Source organism: Pan troglodytes, chromosome 7 (assembly GCF_028858775.2).
Source record: "Pan troglodytes isolate AG18354 chromosome 7, NHGRI_mPanTro3-v2.0_pri, whole genome shotgun sequence".
NCBI lineage: Eukaryota > Metazoa > Chordata > Mammalia > Primates > Hominidae > Pan > Pan troglodytes.
Genome location: NC_072405.2, coordinates 150,740,877 through 150,747,335, shown reverse-complemented (window position 1 = coordinate 150,747,335; position 6,459 = coordinate 150,740,877). Strand labels below are relative to the sequence as shown.

At 46.0% G+C, this 6,459-nt stretch overlaps 1 long non-coding RNA gene across 1 annotated transcript; it reads right to left on the bottom strand.

The window, feature by feature from the left end:
* Nucleotides 1-591: 591 nt before the first annotated feature.
* Nucleotides 592-2,504, bottom strand: LOC107976212 (uncharacterized). Its single transcript, XR_008536941.2, has 2 exons — nucleotides 2,066-2,504; nucleotides 592-1,580 (listed from the first exon to the last, which is right to left on the bottom strand). It is a non-coding gene; the product is annotated as an uncharacterized LOC107976212 (long non-coding RNA).
* Nucleotides 2,505-6,459: the final 3,955 nt, after the last annotated feature.

Genomic DNA, 6,459 nt, shown 5'->3' with positions numbered 1-6,459 from the left:
ACCTGGTGGTCACACATGGAACTGCAGCTTCTCATACGTGATCCTTTTCGAATTTTTTTCCTTTCGAATCCTTTCTTTCTTTTCTTGAACTTTATTTTGTAATGTAAAATCTGATTTGCTTAAGTTGGATTTATCATAATTTTCTTTTAAAAGCTTTCTGGTTCTAACAGTGACTGCCCTGCATCGGTGAAAACACTTGGTTAAGCATTAACTGCTCAATTATCACAATTAATCTTTTGATATAATTTTTTGGTGTGTATGTGTGTGTGTGTACATAATTTTCCATTATTAATTCAAAAATGAATTGCTAATATATACTAGGTACTGAGGCAGATGCTGGTACAAAGTAAGAATAATCAGGATGGCTAATTAAAGTAATGCTTCTAATTATACCCCATGAAACAAGAAACTTCATTTATCTACAAAGGAAGGAAACCTGTCAGTAAATACTATTTATTGATCAGCTATTATGTATCAGGTAACATGTTCCTTCCCAGAATATGTCACAGAGCACGTGCACTGTTTGAAATGTATTAAATGGTAAATGACAGTCATTAGTAGGCTGCTTTTGATGATCATTCTTGAGGCGTCTTTGGATGTTAAATTCATTGATGAAAGTTTAATGAAGAACAGTCTACTTTGTTATCTCAAAGTATCATACAAATTACTTATTAATTACAGAGAAAAAAATAGGAACTTTACAGTGGAGAAGCTTGGCACCCTTCACCTTAACCAAGCAACCAATGTTACCATTACAAACAATGGGACAAAACCACATCATTTGCCTCCTGATATAATGCACCAAGGATGCCATCACTTCTGAGGTATTTTTGCAAAACATACATAACCTGAATCTAATCATGAGAAAGCATCATACAAACTCAAATTGAGGAACATTCTACAAAGTAGCTGGCCTGTATTCTTCCAACATATTAGAGTTGCTAACCTAAAAAAGACATCAGAGAAAGATGTCTCCTAATATAATTAATTTATTCAGGAGCAGGCAAAAAGGATGGTGCACCTGGCTATATGGCTATGGCAAGCCACAGGTGCACCTGAATAGGGCAGGGGTAAGTGGGAGCTCTTATTGGCCAAAAGTAGAAGTTCACATAAGCTGTCTGGAAACAGGTTTCTTTGGTTCTGGAGGCTCAAAGCTGGAGCGGCATCAATTTATTTTTGGAGATGCCGCTACTAGGCAAGTGTTCTTTGGAGAACATCTTATTTGAATTGCTGTCGTCCTAAAGAATGCCTAGTGCTAAGCCTGGTCACAGAAATAACAGGGTGGCGCATGCCTGGAGTCCCAGCTACTCTAGAGGCTGAGGCAGGAGGACCGATTGAGCCCAGGAATTTGAGTCCGGTCTGGGCAGCACAGCAAGATCCCTGTCTCTAAATAAATAAATGTGTGCACATGTGCAAAACGTAGGTGGAGAAACGCATGAGACTTGTGACGTACATAGGAATTTCTTGTGTGGTTATTATAGAAAGTCCTTGAGACAGTTCTTATCTCAAACATCAGCCGTCCTTTGTGCATTCCTGGCTTGGTGTGCTTGGGTCTGAGTAGAGTTGTCTCATCCTGGTAGCTGCAAGTTTCACAAAGACATGAAAGAGGAAGAAAGACTGAGACCCTGTTCTAGATAAAAGGATACTAAAAAAAGATTTGACAACTAATTGAAACAGTATGATTCTGGACAGAGGGGAAATAGCTATAAAGGACATAATTGGCACAGAGAGAGAGAGGAAGAATGTGAAAATGAGGCAAAAATGTAAAAATTGGTGATTATGGATAAAGGATATAATCACGATTTTTACAATGCGTATCAATTTTCTGTGAATTTAAAAGTATACATATAAAGTACATATATAGTAATACATATAAATATAAACACCCCAAAAAGTGTTCCCGAAAGTAATAAGCTCTTTGAGAAGAAATAATTGATCTCTTTAAAAATGATTTATGTTTCATTATAAAATCAATGTATGTATGCTTAAAGAAAAAAATGAGACAATATAGAAAAGTAAAAAGAAAACTCATCAGTCTCTGACACATGTCACAGCCCACAGCTACCTGGGAAGGCTGAAGAGTGCAATTTCAGCAGAATGTGAGGGGAGGAGCAGGATTGTACTAGGTGGAGAATATTCTAGACTGAAGGAACACCACAGAAAAGACAAGAAAACGTGGAAGGGCGTGGCTTGAGGAAAAAGGCCGGGAAACTGGGGGTTGAAGAATGAACAGGTGAGATGGGTAAGGACTTCCAGAGAAGAATGACTACTGGGCTGGGGGGGGGGGGTGACATCTGGGCCAGTCACAATTCTCCTCACGTGTCGCCTTCCACAATGCCAGGCACGCGCCTGGGGTTGAATACATATTTCTGGGCTGAATAACCGAATGTACAAAAGGCAGGCCCTAAATTTCCTCTCCGCCCCTTAGCGTGCCCCGCAGCGACATCGTCACAAGCGCGCGGCTTTTGGTCCCCGCCCTGGGCCTCAGGGCCTCGGGGCCGCGCGCGGGGCGTGGTCAGCCGGAGCTGTGACGCACCCGGGACGCAAGCCGAGGGCTCGGTTTCCACGGCAACAGGCGCTGGGCCCCTGTTTTTCCGCTCGCGCTCGTGCGTCACTTCCGGTCGCTCCCCTCTTTTTTTCAGCCTTGTGTAGGATAGGTTCCGATTGGGACCAACGTCGGGGTGGGAGTGGTACTGGGGAAGGGCTGTCCAAAATGAATCTTCGGTTCTGCGAGAAGAGCCGGGTGTCAGGCAGGTGGAGCTTGGCTTCCGTCCCCTAAGCCAATCGCTTTCCAATCCGTCCCCTAGGCGCTGCGGGAAATTGATGCCTCAGCTACCGGCGCTGGAGCATGCGCACTGCTGCCGGAGGCGCCTCTGGGAAATCCAGTGCTCCGGGATTTCCACGCAGCCGGAGGGAATCCAGAGGGGCGAGTGATGGGCGTGGCATCAGGGGGCAGGGCGTACGAGTCACAGTGTTGATTGGCCGGTGAGAGGCCCGGGCGTGGAGCGGCAGCGGACCCCTGTGGCGGGCTCTGGCGTTTCATTCATTCGTTCATTCATTGAATGAACTGATTCACTCCATGTTTACTGAGTGTACGCTGTGTCAGAGCTTGTGTAGGCGCTGGGGATTCAGAGCCGAGTCGGACACAGCCCCTGTCCTTAAGGAGCCCACGCTTCGACTGAAACCGCGGCGTCCCTGCCTTTCTTCCTTTGCACCTTATCTCCTCTCTTCTCTCAAGGCTGGTGTCCTTGCAGAAGGCGGCGACGCTCAGCCCATCTTACCTCAGGGACCCTCTCCGAGGCTTCCACACTTCTGAAAGCAGCTGTTGAACACGGAAAGGCCTGGCGTGGAATCCTGGCTAGCGCTCAATCACTGAGCCCCTTCACCCACTTTACATTCACCTCTGAAAGCATGATGCAGGCGTCCCCAACTTAGGGTGGCTCGACTTAGGGGATTTTTCAACTTTGCGATGGGCTTATCGGGAAGCAACCCATCATAAATCGAGGAGCATCTGTATAGCATCTTGCAGAGGGCAGTGAGGTTTAAAATGAGCTTTGGTGCTTATCTTGAGGTTGAGTCCGAGTTTCTTCCTTACACGATTATTGTGAGGATATGAGATATTTATGCCAAGCACATTGCACATTGCCTGCCAGATAAGACTTTCATAAATGGGGCCGGGCACGGTGGCTCACGCCTGTAATCCCAGCACTTTGGGAGGCCGAGACGGGCGGATCACTTGGGCTCAGGAGTTCCAGACTAGCCTGGGCAACGTAGGGAAACCCTGCCTCTACAAAAAAATTTACAAAAATTAGCCGGGCATGATGGGAGGCTGAAGTGGGACGTTGGCTTGAGCCCAGGAGGAAGAGGATCCACAGTGAGCCAAGATCGCACCACTGCGCTTCAGCCTGGGCCACAGAGCAAGACCCTGTCTCAAAAAAAAAAAGATAAAAAAAAGTTTTGTAAATGGTAGTTACCATCGTGTTATTTTGAAGGAAGAGTTATGAAGGTCTAACCAAGTAGCTGGTTCTTAGTTGTGCTAAATAAGTATAGTTATTTTTTCCCTCCATAGCCTGTGAGCTAGAAAGCCCAGGTGAGATATGACACTATGGAGTCCTATAACACGGGAAGGAGAAGAAACTCTTTATGGTACTGGTGGGGGATCAAAACCCTTGAGAGGTGCTGGCTTTTGCGCAAAGTGGAGTGATTGTATCACCCAAGCGGAACACCGTTAGCCAGGACAGCAATCATAAGCTGGAATTGTACCAGGAAAGTAAAGCTATATGGTCACCTTACCCTGAGGCTGTACAAGTAGCATGTGACAGAATTTGTCCATTCTGTCTCAAATTGCCTTCTCACACTTTCTTTAATCCTAATGATAGCCCTATGAAATGATTATCCTTATATAATAACTGAAAATATGGAAGGCAAGTAATTAGGGAGTGATGGAGCAGGGACTCTGTCCTAAACTTTTTTTTTTTTTTTTTTTTTTTTTTGAGATAGGGTCTCACACTGTTGCCCAGGCTGGAGTCTAGCCTGCACTTTTTTTTTTTTTTTTTGAGACGGAGTCTTGCTCTTGTTGCCCAGGCTGGAGTGCAGTGGCACGATCTCTGCTCACTGTAGCCTCTGCCTCCCAGGTTCAAGCGATTCTCCTGCCTCAGCCTCCCGAGTAGCTGGGATTACAGGCGCCCACCACCACGCCCGGCTAATTTTTGTATTATTATTATTATTTTTAGTAGAGACGGGGTTTTGCCATGTTGGCCAGGGTGGTGTCAAACTCCTGACCTCGTGATCCGCCCGCCTCGGCCTCCCAAAGTGCTGGGATTACAGGTATGAGCCACCGTACCTGTCCCAGCCTGTATTATTAACTCACAGCTGTGATAATTGTCAACCTCAGCAAGCCTTGTGGGGCATTAGTCTCATATATAGATTATATATATATTATATGTGTGTGTGTGTGTATGTGTGTGTGTATATATATTTAGACAGAGTCTCACTCTTTGCTCTGTCTCCCAGGCTGGAGTGCAGTGGCACGATCGAGCTGACTACAGCCTTGACTTTCTGAGCTCAAGCAATCCTCTCACCTCAGCATCCCAAGTAGCTGGGACTACAGGTGTGCACAATCGAGCCGGCTATTTTTTAAATTTTGTGTAGAGATGGGGTCTAGCTATGTTGCTTGGGCTCATCTCGAGCTCCTGGGATCAAACAATCCTCCCTCCTTGGCCTCTCAAAATGCTGGGATTACAGACATGAGATACCGAGGCCAGCTTGGTCCTATTTCTTGAGACCCCTTGACTGGATGTTTCAGGGAAGCATATTCTGGCTGAGTTTACTGGATAATTTTCTTGTAGAGCTTGTTATGAACTGAATGTTCATGTTCTTCCCGAATTCATATGTTTAAATTTATTCCCCAATATGATCATATATGGATGTGGGGCCTTTGGGAGGTAATTAGGTCATAAGGGCAGAACCCCCATGAATGGGATTAGTGCGCTTCTAAGAAGAGACCAGGCTGGACACGGTGGCTCACGCCTATAATCCCAGCACTTTGGGAGGCTGAGGCAGGTGGATCACCTGAGGTCGGGAGTTCGAGACCAGCCTGGCCAACATGGTGAAACTGTGCCTCTACTTAAAATACAAAATTAGGCCGGGTGCGGTGGCTCACGCCTGTAATCCCAGCACTTCGGGAGGCTGAGGCAGGCGAATCACCTGAGGTTGGGAGTTTGAGACCAGCCTGACCAACATGGAGAAACCCTGTCTCTACTAAAAAATACAAAAAATTAGCTGGGTGTGGAGGTGCATGCCTGTAATCCCAAGTACTCAGGAGGCTGAGGCAGGAGAATCGCTTGAACCCAGGAGGTGGAGGTTGTGGTGAGCTGAGATTGCGCTACTGCACTCCAGCCTGGGCAACAAGAGTGAGACTCTATCTTAAAAAGAAAAAAAAAGAGACCAGACAGCTAGTTTGCTCTCTGTCTGTCATGTGAAAATACAAGAAGCCAGCCATCTGCCATTCAGAAGATGACCTTCATCACACCCTACCCATGCTGGCGCCCTGATCTCAGTGTTGTTCTAGTAATTTCTTATATCTGCCCAAACCAACTAAGACAAATAGCCATATCATCAAAGTATTCTGCCTGTTAGGACTTTTGTAGAGGGGAGAGAGTGTGAGTATGAGGTTGGACCTGGTTATTTTAGAAATTCCTTCCAACCTTAGATGTCTGTAAATTCCTTGAGGGCAGGTTTTGTATGTTTGAATTCTCACCCTTCAGAGGAGATGCTTAGGAAATGTTAAAGATGCTAAAGGAGCACAGCTCCAGGACCTAGACAGTACGGGGACTGCTTTGGATGTTCTCATTTGATCATTGTGGGCTGGGCTGTGGCAGGCTCTTACACTCTCAGCCTCCGTTTTCTCATTGGTAAAAATGCAGAGTAATAATACCAGCACTTTGGGAGGCCGAGGTG